The sequence below is a fragment of the Pleurodeles waltl genome, chromosome 10 (assembly GCF_031143425.1).
Source record: "Pleurodeles waltl isolate 20211129_DDA chromosome 10, aPleWal1.hap1.20221129, whole genome shotgun sequence".
NCBI classification, from domain to species: Eukaryota; Metazoa; Chordata; class Amphibia; order Caudata; family Salamandridae; genus Pleurodeles; species Pleurodeles waltl.
The window spans coordinates 378,046,273-378,060,283 of NC_090449.1; positions in this window are offsets into that span (position 1 = coordinate 378,046,273).

Genomic DNA, 14,011 nt, shown 5'->3' on the forward strand with positions numbered 1-14,011 from the left:
CTAGACCTACCCACACAAGTGAGGTACCATTTATATCAGGAGACTTTGGGGAACGCTGGGTGGAAGTAAATTTGTGGCTCCTCTCAGATTCCAGATCTTTCTGTCACTGAAATGACAGGAAAAAGTGTTTTTTTAGCCAAAGTTTGAGGTTTGCAAAGGATTCTGAGTAACACAACCTGGTCAGAGCCCCACAAGTCACCCCATCTTGGATTCCCCTATGTCTCTAGTTTTAAAAAATGCACAGGTTTGGTAGGATTCCCTAGGTGCCGGCTGAGCTAGAGGCCAAAATCCACAGGTGGGCACTATTTTCTATAAAAAAATGTGATGTGTGCATGTTGTGTTTTGGGCCATTTCCTTTCGTAGGCGCTAGTCCAATCCACACAAGTGAGGTACCATTTTTATCGGGAGAATTGGAAGAACGCTGGGTGGAAGGAAATGTGTGGCTCCTCTCAGATTCCAGATCTTTCTGTCACTGAAATGACAGGAAAAAGTGTTTTTTTAGCCAAATTTTGAGGTTTGCAAAGGATTCTGGGTAACAGAACCTGGTCAGAGCCCCACAAGTCACCCCATCTTGGATTCCCCTAGGTCTCTAGTTTCAAAAAATGCACCGGTTTGGCAGGTTTCCCTAGGTGCCAGGCTGAGCTAGAGGCCAAAATCTACAGGTAGGCACTTTGCAAAAAACAGCTCTGTTTTCTGTCAAAAAATGTGATGTGTCCACGTTGTGCTTTGGGGCATTTCCTGTCGCGGGCGCTAGGCCTACCCACACAAGTGAGCTATCATTTTTATCGGGAGACTTGGGGGGACGCTGGGTGGATGGAAATTTGTGGCTCCTCTCAGATTCCAGAACTTTTTGTCACCGAAATGTGAGGAAAATGTGTTTCTTTAGCCAAATTTTGAGGTTTGCAAAGGATTCTGGGTAACAGAACCAGGTCAGAGCCTCACAAGTCACCCCATCTTGGATTCCCCTAGGTCTTTAGTTTTAAAAAATGCACAGGTTTGGTAGTTTTCTCTAGGTGCCGGCTGAGCTAGAGGCCAAAATCTACAGGTATGCACTTTGCAGAAAACAGCTCTATTTTCTGTCAAAAAATGGGATGTGTCCACGTTGTGCTTTGGGGCATTTCCTTTCGTAGGCGCTAGGCCTATCCACACAAGTGAGGTACCATTTTTATCGGGAGACTTGGGGGAACGCTGTGTGGAAGGAAATTTGTGGCTCCTCTCAGATTCCAGAACTTTCTGTCACCGAAATGAGTGGAAAAAGTGTTTTTTTAGCCAAATTCTGAGGTTTGCAAAGGATTCTGGGTAACAGAACCTGGTCAGAGCCCCACAAGTCACCCCATCTTGGATTCCCCTAGGTCTCTAGTTTTCAAAAATGCACAGGTTTGGTAGGATTCCCTAGGTGCCGGCTGAGCTAGAGGCCAAAATCCACAGGTGGGCACTATTTTCTATGAAAAAATGTGATGTGTGCACGTTGTGTTTTGGGCCATTTCCTTTCGTAGGCGCTAGGCCTATCCATACAAGTGAGGTACCATTTTTATCGGGAGACTTGGGGGAACGCTGGGTGGAAGGAAATTTGTGGCTCCTCTCAGATTCCAGAACTTTCTGTCACCGAAATGAGTGGAAAATGTTTTTTTTTTGCCAAATTGTGAGGTTTGCAAAGGATTCTGGGTAACAGAACCTGGTCAGAGCCCCACAAGTCACCCCATCTTGATTTCCCTAGGTCTCTAGTTCACAAAAATGCACAGGTTGGGTAGGTTTCCCTAGGTGCCGGCTGATCTAGAGGCCAAAATCTACAGGTAGGCACTTAGCAAAAAACAGCTCAGTTTTCTGTCAAAAAATGGAATGTGTCCACGTTGTGTTTTGGGGCATTTCCTGTCGCGGGCGCTAGGCCTACCCACACAAGTGAGATACCATTTTTATCAGGAGAGGTTGGGAACGCTGGGTGGAAGTAAATTTGTGCCTCGTCTCAGATTCCTGAACTTTCTGTCACCAAAATGAGTGGAAAACGTGTTTGTTTAGCCAAATTTTGAGGTTTGCAAAGGATTCTGGGTAACAGAACCTGGTCAGAGCCCCACAAGTCACCCCATCTTGGATTCCCCTAGGTCTCTAGTTTTAAAAAATGCACAGGTTTGGTAGGTTTCCCTAGGTGCCGGCTGAGCTAGAGGCCAAAATCTACAGGTAGGCACTTTGCAAAAAACTGCTCTGTTTTCTGTTAAAAAATGGGATGTGTCCACGTTGTGCTTTGGGTTATTTCCTGTCGCGAGCGCTAGGTCTACCAACACAAGTGAGGTATCATTTTTATCGGGAGACTTGGGGGAACGCTGGGTGGAAGGAAATTTGTGCCTCGTCTCACATTCCAGAACTTTCTGTCACCAAAATGAGTGGAAAACTTGTTTTTTTAGGCAAATTTTGAGGTTTGCAAAGGATTCTGGGTAATAGAACCTGGTCAGAGGCCCATAAGTCACACCCTCTTGGATTCCACTAGGTCTCTAGTTTTGAAAAATGCACAGGTTTGGTAGGTTTCCCTAGGTGCCGTCTGAGCTAGAGGCCAAAATCTACAGGTAGGCACGTTGCAAAAAACAGCTCTGTTTTCTGTGAAAAAATGTGATGCATCCATGTTGTGTTTTGGGGCATATCCTGTCGGGGCGCTAGGCCTACCCACACAAGTGAGGTACCATTTTTATCAGGAGACTTTGTGGAAAGCTGGGTGGAAGTAAATTTGTGGCTCCTCTCAGATTCCAGAACTTTCTGTCACCGAAATGACAGGAAAAAGTGTTTTTTTAGCCAAATTTTGAGGTTTGCAAAGGATTCTGGGTAACAGAACCTGGTCAGAGCGCCACAAGTCACCCCATCTTGGATTCCCCTAGGTCTCTAGTTTTAAAAAATGCACAGGTTTGGTAGGTTTCCCTAGGTGCCGGCTGAGCTAGAGGCTAAAATCCACAGGTGGGCACTGTATTCTATGAAAAAATGTGATGTGTGCACGTTGTGTTTTGGGCCATTTCCTTTCGTAGGCGCTAGGCCTATCCACACAAGTGAGGTACCATTTTTATCGGGAGACTTGGGGGAACGCTGGGTGGAAGGAAATTTGTGGCTCCTCTCAGATTCCAGAACTTTCTGTCACCGAAATGAGTGGAAAAAAGTGTTTTTTTAGCCAAATTTTGAGGTTTGCAAAGGATTCTGGGTAACAGAACCTGGTCAGAGCCCCACAAGTCACCCCATCTTGGATTCCCCTAGGTCTCTAGTTTTAAAAAATGCACAGGTTTGGTAGGTTTCCCTAGGTGCCGGCTGAGCTAGAGGCCAAAATCTACAGGTAGGCATTTTTCAAAAAACAGCTCTGTTTTCTGTCAAAAAATGGGATGTGTCCACGTTGTGCTTTGGGGCATTTCCTGTCGCGGGTGCTAGGCCTACCCACACAAGTGAGGTACCATTTATATCAGGAGTCTTTGGGGAACGCTGGGTGGAAGTTAATTTGTGGCTCCTCTCAGATTCCAGATCTTTCTGTCACTGAAATGACAGGAAAGTGTTTTTTTAGCCAAATTCTGAGGTTTGCAAAGGATTCTGTGTAACAGAACCTGGTCAGAGCCCCACAAGTCACCCCATCTTGGATTCCCCTAGGTCTCTAGTTTTCAAAAATGCACAGGTTTGGTAGGATTCCCTAGGTGCCGGCTGAGGTAGAGGCCAAAATCCACAGGTGGGCACTATTTTCTATGAAAAAATTTGATGTGTGCACGTTGTGTTTTGGGCCATTTCCTTTCGTAGGCGCTAGGCCTATCCATACAAGTGAGGTACCATTTTTATCGGGAGACTTGGGGGAACGCTGGGTGGAAGGAAATTTGGGGCTCCTCTCAGATTCCAGAACTTTCTGTCACCGAAATGAGTGGAAAATGTGTTTTTTTAGCCAAATTGTGAGGTTTGCAAAGGATTCTGGGTAACAGAACCTGGTCAGAGCCCCACAAGTCACCCCATCTTGATTTCCCTAGGTCTCTAGTTTTAAAAAATGCACAGGTTTGGTAGGTTTCCCTAGGTGCCGGCTGAGCTAGAGGCCAAAATCTACAGGTAGGCACTTAGCAAAAAACAGCTCAGTTTTCTGTCAAAAAATGGAATGTGTCCACGTTGTGTTTTGGGGCATTTCCTGTCGCGGGCGCTAGGCCTACCCACACAAGTGAGGTACCATTTTTATCAGGAGACGTTGGGGAACGCTGGGTGGATGGAAATTTGTGCCTCGTCTCAGATTCCAGAACTTTCTGTCACCGAAATGAGTGGAAAACGTGTTTTTTTAGCCAAATTTTGAGGTTTGCAAAGGATTCTGGGTAACAGAACCTGGTCAGAGCGCCACAAGTCACCCCATCTTGGATTCCCCTAGGTCTCTAGTTTTAAAAAATGCACAGGTTTGGTAGGTTTCCCTAGGTGCCGGCTGAGCTAGAGGCCAAAATCCACAGGTGGGCACTGTATTCTATGTAAAAATGTGATGTGTGCATGTTGTGTTTTGGGCCATTTCCTGTCGCGGGCGCTAGGCCTACCCACACAAGTGAGGTACCATTTTTATCAGGAGACTTTGTGGAAAGCTGGGTGGAAGTAAATTTGTGGCTCCTCTCAGATTCCAGACCTTTCTGTCACCGAAATGACAGGAAAAAGTGTTTTTTTAGCCAATTTTTGAGGTTTGCAAAGGATTCTGGGTAACAGAACCTGGTCAGAGCGCCACAAGTCACCCCATCTTGGATTCCCCTAGGTCTCTAGTTTTAAAAAATGCACAGGTTTGGTAGATTTCCCTAGGTGCCGGCTGAGCTAGAGGCCAAAATCCACAGGTGGGCACTGTATTCTATGAAAAAATGTGATGTGTGCACGTTGTGTTTTGGGCCATTTCCTTTCGTAGGCGCTAGGCCTATCCACACAAGTGAGGTACCATTTTTAACGGGAGACTTGGGGGAACGCTGGGTGGAAGTAAATTTGTGGCTCCTCTCAGATTCCAGAACTTTCTGTCACCGAAATGACAGGAAAAAGTGTTTTTTTAGCCAATTTTTGAGGTTTGCAAAGGATTCTGGGTAACAGAACCTGGTCAGAGCGCCACAAGTCACCCCATCTTGGATTCCCCTAGGTCTCTAGTTTTATAAAATGCACAGGTTTGGTAGGTTTCCCTAGGTGCCGGCTGAGCTAGAGGCCAAAATCTACAGGTAGGCACAGCAAAAAACAGCTCAGTTTTCTGCCAAAAAATGGGATGTGTCCACGTTGTGCTTTGGGGCATTTCCTGTCGCTGGTGCTAGGCCTACCAACGCAAGTGAGGTATCATTTTTATCGGGAGACTTGGGGGAACGCTGGGTGGAAGGAAATTTGTGGCTTGTCTCAGATTCCAGAACTTTCTGTCACCGAAATGAGTGGAAAACTTGTTTTTTTAGCCAAATTTTGAGGTTTGCAAAGGATTCTGGGTAATAGAACCTGGTCAGAGCCCCACAAGTCACCCCATCTTGGATTCCCCTAGGTCTCTAGTTTTCAGAAATGCACAGGTTTGGTAGGTTTCCCTAGGTGCCGGCTGAGCTAGAGGCCAAAATCTACAGGTAGTCACTTTGCAAAAAACAGCTCTGTTTTCTGTGAAAAAATGTGATGTGTCCATGTTGTGTTTTGGGGCATATCCTGTCGCGGGTGCTAGGCCTACCCACACAAGTGAGGTACCTTTTTTATCAGGAGACTTTGTGGAACGCTGGGTGGAAGTAAATTTGTGGCTCCTCTCAGATTCCAGAACTTTCTGTCACCGAAATGAGTGGAAAACGTGTTTTTTTAGCCAAATTTTGAGGTTTGCAAAGGATTCTGGGTAACAGAACCTGGTCAGAGCCCCACAAGTCACCCCATCTTGGATTCCCCTAGGTCTCTAGTTTTAAAAAATGCACAGGTTTGGTAGGTTTCCCTAGGTGCCGGCTGAGCTAGAGGCCAAAATCCACAGGTGGGCACTGTATTCTATGTAAAAATGTGATGTGTGCACGTTGTGTTTTGGGCCATTTCCTGTCGCGGGCGCTAGGCCTACCCACACAAGTGAGGTACCATTTTTATCAGGAGACTTTGTGGAAAGCTGGGTGGAAGTAAATTTGTGGCTCCTCTCAGATTCCAGACCTTTCTGTCACCGAAATGACAGGAAAAAGTGTTTTTTTAGCCAATTTTTGAGGTTTGCAAAGGATTCTGGGTAACAGAACCTGGTCAGAGCGCCACAAGTCACCCCATCTTGGATTCCCCTAGGTCTCTAGTTTTAAAAAATGCACAGGTTTGGTAGGTTTCCCTAGGTGCCGGCTGAGCTAGAGGCCAAAATCCACAGGTGGGCACTGTATTCTATGAAAAAATGTGATGTGTGCACGTTGTGTTTTGGGCCATTTCCTTTCGTAGGCGCTAGGCCTATCCACACAAGTGAGGTACCATTTTTAACGGGAGACTTGGGGGAACGCTGGGTGGAAGTAAATTTGTGGCTCCTCTCAGATTCCAGAACTTTCTGTCACCGAAATGACAGGAAAAAGTGTTTTTTTAGCCAATTTTTGAGGTTTGCAAAGGATTCTGGGTAACAGAACCTGGTCAGAGCGCCACAAGTCACCCCATCTTGGATTCCCCTAGGTCTCTAGTTTTATAAAATGCACAGGTTTGGTAGGTTTCACTAGGTGCCGGCTGAGCTAGAGGCCAAAATCTACAGGTAGGCACATAGCAAAAAACAGCTCAGTTTTCTGCCAAAAAATGGGATGTGTCCACGTTGTGCTTTGGGGCATTTCCTGTCGCTGGTGCTAGGCCTACCAACGCAAGTGAGGTATCATTTTTATCGGGAGACTTGGGGGAACGCTGGGTGGAAGGAAATTTATGGCTTGTCTCAGATTCCAGAACTTTCTGCCACCGAAATGAGTGGAAAACTTGTTTTTTTAGCCAAATTTTGAGGTTTGCAAAGGATTCTGGGTAATAGAACCTGGTCAGAGCCCCACAAGTCACCCCATCTTGGATTCCCCTAGGTCTCTAGTTTTCAGAAATGCACAGGTTTGGTAGGTTTCCCTAGGTGCCGGCTGAGCTAGAGGCCAAAATCCACAGGTGGGCACTGTATTCTATGAAAAAATGTGATGTGTGCACGTTGTGTTTTGGGCCATTTCCTTTCGTAGGCGCTAGGCCTATCCACACAAGTGAGGTACCATTTTTAACGGGAGACTTGGGGGAACGCTGGGTGGAAGTAAATTTGTGGCTCCTCTCAGATTCCAGAACTTTCTGTCACCGAAATGACAGGAAAAAGTGTTTTTTTAGCCAATTTTTGAGGTTTGCAAAGGATTCTGGGTAACAGAACCTGGTCAGAGCGCCACAAGTCACCCCATCTTGGATTCCCGTAGGTCTCTAGTTTTATAAAATGCACAGGTTTGGTAGGTTTCCCTAGGTGCCGGCTGAGCTAGAGGCCAAAATCTACAGGTAGGCACATAGCAAAAAACAGCTCAGTTTTCTGCCAAAAAATGGGATGTGTCCACGTTGTGCTTTGGGGCATTTCCTGTCGCTGGTGCTAGGCCTACCAACGCAAGTGAGGTATCATTTTTATCGGGAGACTTGGGGGAACGCTGGGTGGAAGGAAATTTGTGGCTTGTCTCAGATTCCAGAACTTTCTGTCACCGAAATGAGTGGAAAACTTGTTTTTTTAGCCAAATTTTGAGGTTTGCAAAGGATTCTGGGTAATAGAACCTGGTCAGAGCCCCACAAGTCACCCCATCTTGGATTCCCCTAGGTCTCTAGTTTTCAGAAATGCACAGGTTTGGTAGGTTTCCCTAGGTGCCGGCTGAGCTAGAGGCCAAAATCTACAGGTAGTCACTTTGCAAAAAACAGCTCTGTTTTCTGTGAAAAAATGTGATGTGTCCATGTTGTGTTTTGGGGCATATCCTGTCGCGGGCGCTAGGCCTACCCACACAAGTGAGGTACCTTTTTTATCAGGAGACTTTGTGGAACGCTGGGTGGAAGTAAATTTGTGGCTCCTCTCAGATTCCAGAACTTTCTGTCACCGAAATGACAGCAAAAAGTGTTTTTTTATCCAAATTTGAGGTTTGCAAAGGATTCTGGGTAATAGAACCTGGTCAGAGCCCCACAAGTCACCCCATCTTGGATTCCCCTAGGTCTCTAGTTTTTAAAAATGCACAGGTTTGGTAGGTTTCCCTAGGTGCCGGCTGAGCTAGAGGCCAAAATCTACAGGTGGGCACTGTTTTCTATGTCGAAAAATGTGATGTGTCCACGTTCTGCTTTGGGGCATTTCCTGTCGCGGGTGCTAGGCCAATCCACACAAGTGAGGTATCATTTTTATCGGGAGACTTGGGGGAACGCTGGGTGGAAGGAAATTTGTGGCTCGTCTCAGATTCCAGAACTTTCTGTCACCGAAATGACAGGAAAAAGTTTTTTTTTAGCCAAATTTTGAGGTTTGCAAAGGATTCTGGGTAACAGAACATGGTCAGAGCCCCACAAGTCACCCCATCTTGGATTCCCGTAGGTCTCTAGTTTTAAAAAATGCACAAGTTTGGTAGGTTTCCATAGGTGCCGGCTGAGCTAGAGGCCAAAATCTACAGGTAGGCACTTTGCAAAAAACAGCTCTGTTTTCTGTCAAAAAATGTGATGTGTCCACGTTGTGCTTTGGGGCATTTCCTGTCGCGGGCGCTAGGCCTACCCACACAAGTGAGCTATCATTTTTATCGGGAGACTTGGGGGGACGCTGGGTGGATGGAAATTTGTGGCTCCTCTCAGATTCCAGAACTTTTTGTCACCGAAATGTGAGGAAAATGTGTTTCTTTAGCCAAATTTTGAGGTTTGCAAAGGATTCTGGGTAACAGAACCAGGTCAGAGCCTCACAAGTCACCCCATCTTGGATTCCCCTAGGTCTTTAGTTTTAAAAAATGCACAGGTTTGGTAGTTTTCTCTAGGTGCCGGCTGAGCTAGAGGCCAAAATCTACAGGTATGCACTTTGCAGAAAACAGCTCTATTTTCTGTCAAAAAATGGGATGTGTCCACGTTGTGCTTTGGGGCATTTCCTTTCGTAGGCGCTAGGCCTATCCACACAAGTGAGGTACCATTTTTATCGGGAGACTTGGGGGAACGCTGTGTGGAAGGAAATTTGTGGCTCCTCTCAGATTCCAGAACTTTCTGTCACCGAAATGAGTGGAAAAGGTGTTTTTTTAGCCAAATTCTGAGGTTTGCAAAGGATTCTGGGTAACAGAACCTGGTCAGAGCCCCACAAGTCACCCCATCTTGATTTCCCTAGGTCTCTAGTTTAAAAAAATGCACAGGTTGGGTAGGTTTCCCTAGGTGCCGGCTGAGCTAGAGGCCAAAATCCACAGGTGGGCACTATTTTCTATGAAAAAATGTGATGTGTGCACGTTGTGTTTTGGGCCATTTCCTTTTGTAGGCGCTAGGCCTATCCATACAAGTGAGGTACAATTTTTATCGGGAGACTTGGGGGAACGCTGGGTGGAAGGAAATTTGTGGCTCCTCTCAGATTCCAGAACTTTCTGTCACCGAAATGAGTGGAAAATGTGTTTTTTTAGCCAAATTGTGAGGTTTGCAAAGGATTCTGGGTAACAGAACCTGGTCAGAGCCCCACAAGTCACCCCATCTTGATTTCCCTAGGTCTCTAGTTTAAAAAAATGCACAGGTTGGGTAGGTTTCCCTAGGTGCCGGCTGATCTAGAGGCCAAAATCTACAGGTAGGCACTTAGCAAAAAACAGCTCAGTTTTCTGTCAAAAAATGGAATGTGTCCACGTTGTGTTTTGGGGCATTTCCTGTCGCGGGCGCTAGGCCTACCCACACAAGTGAGATACCATTTTTATCAGGAGAGGTTGGGGAACGCTGGGTGGAAGTAAATTTGTGCCTCGTCTCAGATTCCTGAACTTTCTGTCACCAAAATGAGTGGAAAACGTGTTTGTTTAGCCAAATTTTGAGGTTTGCAAAGGATTCTGGGTAACAGAACCTGGTCAGAGCCCCACAAGTCACCCCATCTTGGATTCCCCTAGGTCTCTAGTTTTAAAAAATGCACAGGTTTGGTAGGTTTCCCTAGGTGCCGGCTGAGCTAGAGGCCAAAATCTACAGGTAGGCACTTTGCAAAAAACTGCTCTGTTTTCTGTTAAAAAATGGGATGTGTCCACGTTGTGCTTTGGGTTATTTCCTGTCGCGAGCGCTAGGTCTACCAACACAAGTGAGGTATCATTTTTATCGGGAGACTTGGGGGAACGCTGGGTGGAAGGAAATTTGTGCCTCGTCTCACATTCCAGAACTTTCTGTCACCAAAATGAGTGGAAAACTTGTTTTTTTAGGCAAATTTTGAGGTTTGCAAAGGATTCTGGGTAATAGAACCTGGTCAGAGGCCCATAAGTCACACCCTCTTGGATTCCACTAGGTCTCTAGTTTTGAAAAATGCACAGGTTTGGTAGGTTTCCCTAGGTGCCGTCTGAGCTAGAGGCCAAAATCTACAGGTAGGCACGTTGCAAAAAACAGCTCTGTTTTCTGTGAAAAAATGTGATGTATCCATGTTGTGTTTTGGGGCATATCCTGTCGGGGCGCTAGGCCTACCCACACAAGTGAGGTACCATTTTTATCAGGAGACTTTGTGGAAAGCTGGGTGGAAGTAAATTTGTGGCTCCTCTCAGATTCCAGAACTTTCTGTCACCGAAATGACAGGAAAAAGTGTTTTTTTAGCCACATTTTGAGGTTTGCAAAGGATTCTGGGTAACAGAACCTGGTCAGAGCGCCACAAGTCACCCCATCTTGGATTCCCCTAGGTCTCTAGTTTTAAAAAATGCACAGGTTTGGTAGGTTTCCCTAGGTGCCGGCTGAGCTAGAGGCTAAAATCCACAGGTGGGCACTGTATTCTATGAAAAAATGTGATGTGTGCACGTTGTGTTTTGGGCCATTTCCTTTCGTAGGCGCTAGGCCTATCCACACAAGCGAGGTACCATTTTTATCGGGAGACTTGGGGGAACGCTGGGTGGAAGGAAATTTGTGGCTCCTCTCAGATTCCAGAACTTTCTGTCACCGAAATGAGTGGAAAAAAGTGTTTTTTTAGCCAAATTTTGAGGTTTGCAAAGGATTCTGGGTAACAGAACCTGGTCAGAGCCCCACAAGTCACCCCATCTTGGATTCCCCTAGGTCTCTAGTTTTAAAAAAAGCACAGGTTTGGTAGGTTTCCCTAGGTGCCGGCTGAGCTAGAGGCCAAAATCTACAGGTAGGCATTTTGCAAAAAACAGCTCTGTTTTCTGTCAAAAAATGGGATGAGTCCACGTTGTGCTTTGGGGCATTTCCTGTCGCGGGTGCTAGGCCTACCCACACAAGTGAGGTACCATTTATATCAGGAGTCTTTGGGGAACGCTGGGTGGAAGTAAATTTGTGGCTCCTCTCAGATTCCAGATCTTTCTGTCACTGAAATGACAGGAAAGTGTTTTTTTAGCCAAATTCTGAGGTTTGCAAAGGATTCTGTGTAACAGAACCTGGTCAGAGCCCCACAAGTCACCCCATTTTGGATTCCCCTAGGTCTCTAGTTTTAAAAAATGCACAGGTTTGGTAGGATTCCCTAGGTGCCGGCTGAGGTAGAGGCCAAAATCCACAGGTGGGCACTATTTTCTATGAAAAAATTTGATGTGTGCACGTTGTGTTTTGGGCCATTTCCTTTCGTAGGCGCTAGGCCTATCCATACAAGTGAGGTACCATTTTTAACGGGAGACTTGGGGGAACGCTGGGATTAAGGAAATTTGTGGCTCCACTCAGATTCCAGAACTTTCTGTCACCGAAATGAGTGGAAAATGTGTTTTTTTAGCCAAATTGTGAGGTTTGCAAAGGATTCTGGGTAACAGAACCTGGTCAGAGCCCCACAAGTCACCCCATCTTGATTTCCCTAGGTCTCTAGTTTTAAAAAATGCACAGGTTTGGTAGGTTTCCCTAGGTGCCGGCTGAGCTAGAGGCCAAAATCTACAGGTAGGCACTTAGCAAAAAACAGCTCAGTTTTCTGTCAAAAAATGGAATGTGTCCACGTTGTGTTTTGGGGTATTTCCTGTCGCGGGCGCTAGGCCTACCCACACAAGTGAGGTACCATTTTTATCAGGAGACGTTGGGGAACGCTGGGTGGAAGTAAATTTGTGCCTCGTCTCAGATTCCAGAACTTTCTGTCACCGAAATGAGTGGAAAAAAGTGTTTTTTTAGCCAAATTTTGAGGTTTGCAAAGGATTCTGGGTAACAGAACCTGGTCAGAGCCCCACAAGTCACCCCATCTTGGATTCCCCTAGGTCTCTAGTTTTAAAAAAAGCACAGGTTTGGTAGGTTTCCCTAGGTGCCGGCTGAGCTAGAGGCCAAAATCTACAGGTAGGCATTTTGCAAAAAACAGCTCTGTTTTCTGTCAAAAAATGGGATGAGTCCACGTTGTGCTTTGGGGCATTTCCTGTCGCGGGTGCTAGGCCTACCCACACAAGTGAGGTACCATTTATATCAGGAGTCTTTGGGGAACGCTGGGTGGAAGTAAATTTGTGGCTCCTCTCAGATTCCAGATCTTTCTGTCACTGAAATGACAGGAAAGTGTTTTTTTAGCCAAATTCTGAGGTTTGCAAAGGATTCTGTGTAACAGAACCTGGTCAGATCCCCACAAGTCACCCCATTTTGGATTCCCCTAGGTCTCTAGTTTTCAAAAATGCACAGGTTTGGTAGGATTCCCTAGGTGCCGGCTGAGGTAGAGGCCAAAATCCACAGGTGGGCACTATTTTCTATGAAAAAATTTGATGTGTGCACGTTGTGTTTTGGGCCATTTCCTTTCGTAGGCGCTAGGCCTATCCATACAAGTGAGGTACCATTTTTAACGGGAGACTTGGGGGAACGCTGGGATTAAGGAAATTTGTGGCTCCACTCAGATTCCAGAACTTTCTGTCACCGAAATGAGTGGAAAATGTGTTTTTTTAGCCAAATTGTGAGGTTTGCAAAGGATTCTGGGTAACAGAACCTGGTCAGAGCCCCACAAGTCACCCCATCTTGATTTCCCTAGGTCTCTAGTTTTAAAAAATGCACAGGTTTGGTAGGTTTCCCTAGGTGCCGGCTGAGCTAGAGGCCAAAATCTACAGGTAGGCACTTAGCAAAAAACAGCTCAGTTTTCTGTCAAAAAATGGAATGTGTCCACGTTGTGTTTTGGGGTATTTCCTGTCGCGGGCGCTAGGCCTACCCACACAAGTGAGGTACCATTTTTATCAGGAGACGTTGGGGAACGCTGGGTGGAAGTAAATTTGTGCCTCGTCTCAGATTCCAGAACTTTCTGTCACCGAAATGAGTGGAAAACTTGTTTTTTTAGCCAAATTTTGAGGTTTGCAAAGGATTCTGGGTAACAGAACCTGGTCAGAGCCCCACAAGTCACCCCATCTTGGATTCCCCTAGGTCTCTAGTTTTAAAAAATGCACAGGTTTGGTAGGTTTCCCTAGGTGCCGGCTGAGCTAGAGGCCAAAATCCACAGGTGGGCACTGTATTCTATGTAAAAATGTGATGTGTGCACGTTGTGTTTTGGGCCATTTCCTGTCGCGGGCGCTAGGTCTACCCACACAAGTGAGGTACCATTTTTATCAGGAGACTTTGTGGAAAGCTGGGTGGAAGTAAATTTGTGGCTCCTCTCAGATTCCAGACCTTTCTGTCACCGAAATGACAGGAAAAAGTGTTTTTTTAGCCAATTTTTGAGGTTTGCAAAGGATTCTGGGTAACAGAACCTGGTCAGAGCGCCACAAGTCACCCCATCTTGGATTCCCCTAGGTCTCTAGTTTTAAAAAATGCACAGGTTTGGTAGGTTTCCCTAGGTGCCGGCTGAGCTAGAGGCCAAAATCCACAGGTGGGCACTGTATTCTATGAAAAAATGTGATGTGTGCACGTTGTGTTTTGGGCCATTTCCTTTCGTAGGCGCTAGGCCTATCCACACAAGTGAGGTACCATTTTTAACGGGAGACTTGGGGGAACGCTGGGTGGAAGTAAATTTGTGGCTCCTCTCAGATTCCAGAACTTTCTGTCACCGAAATGACAGGAAAAA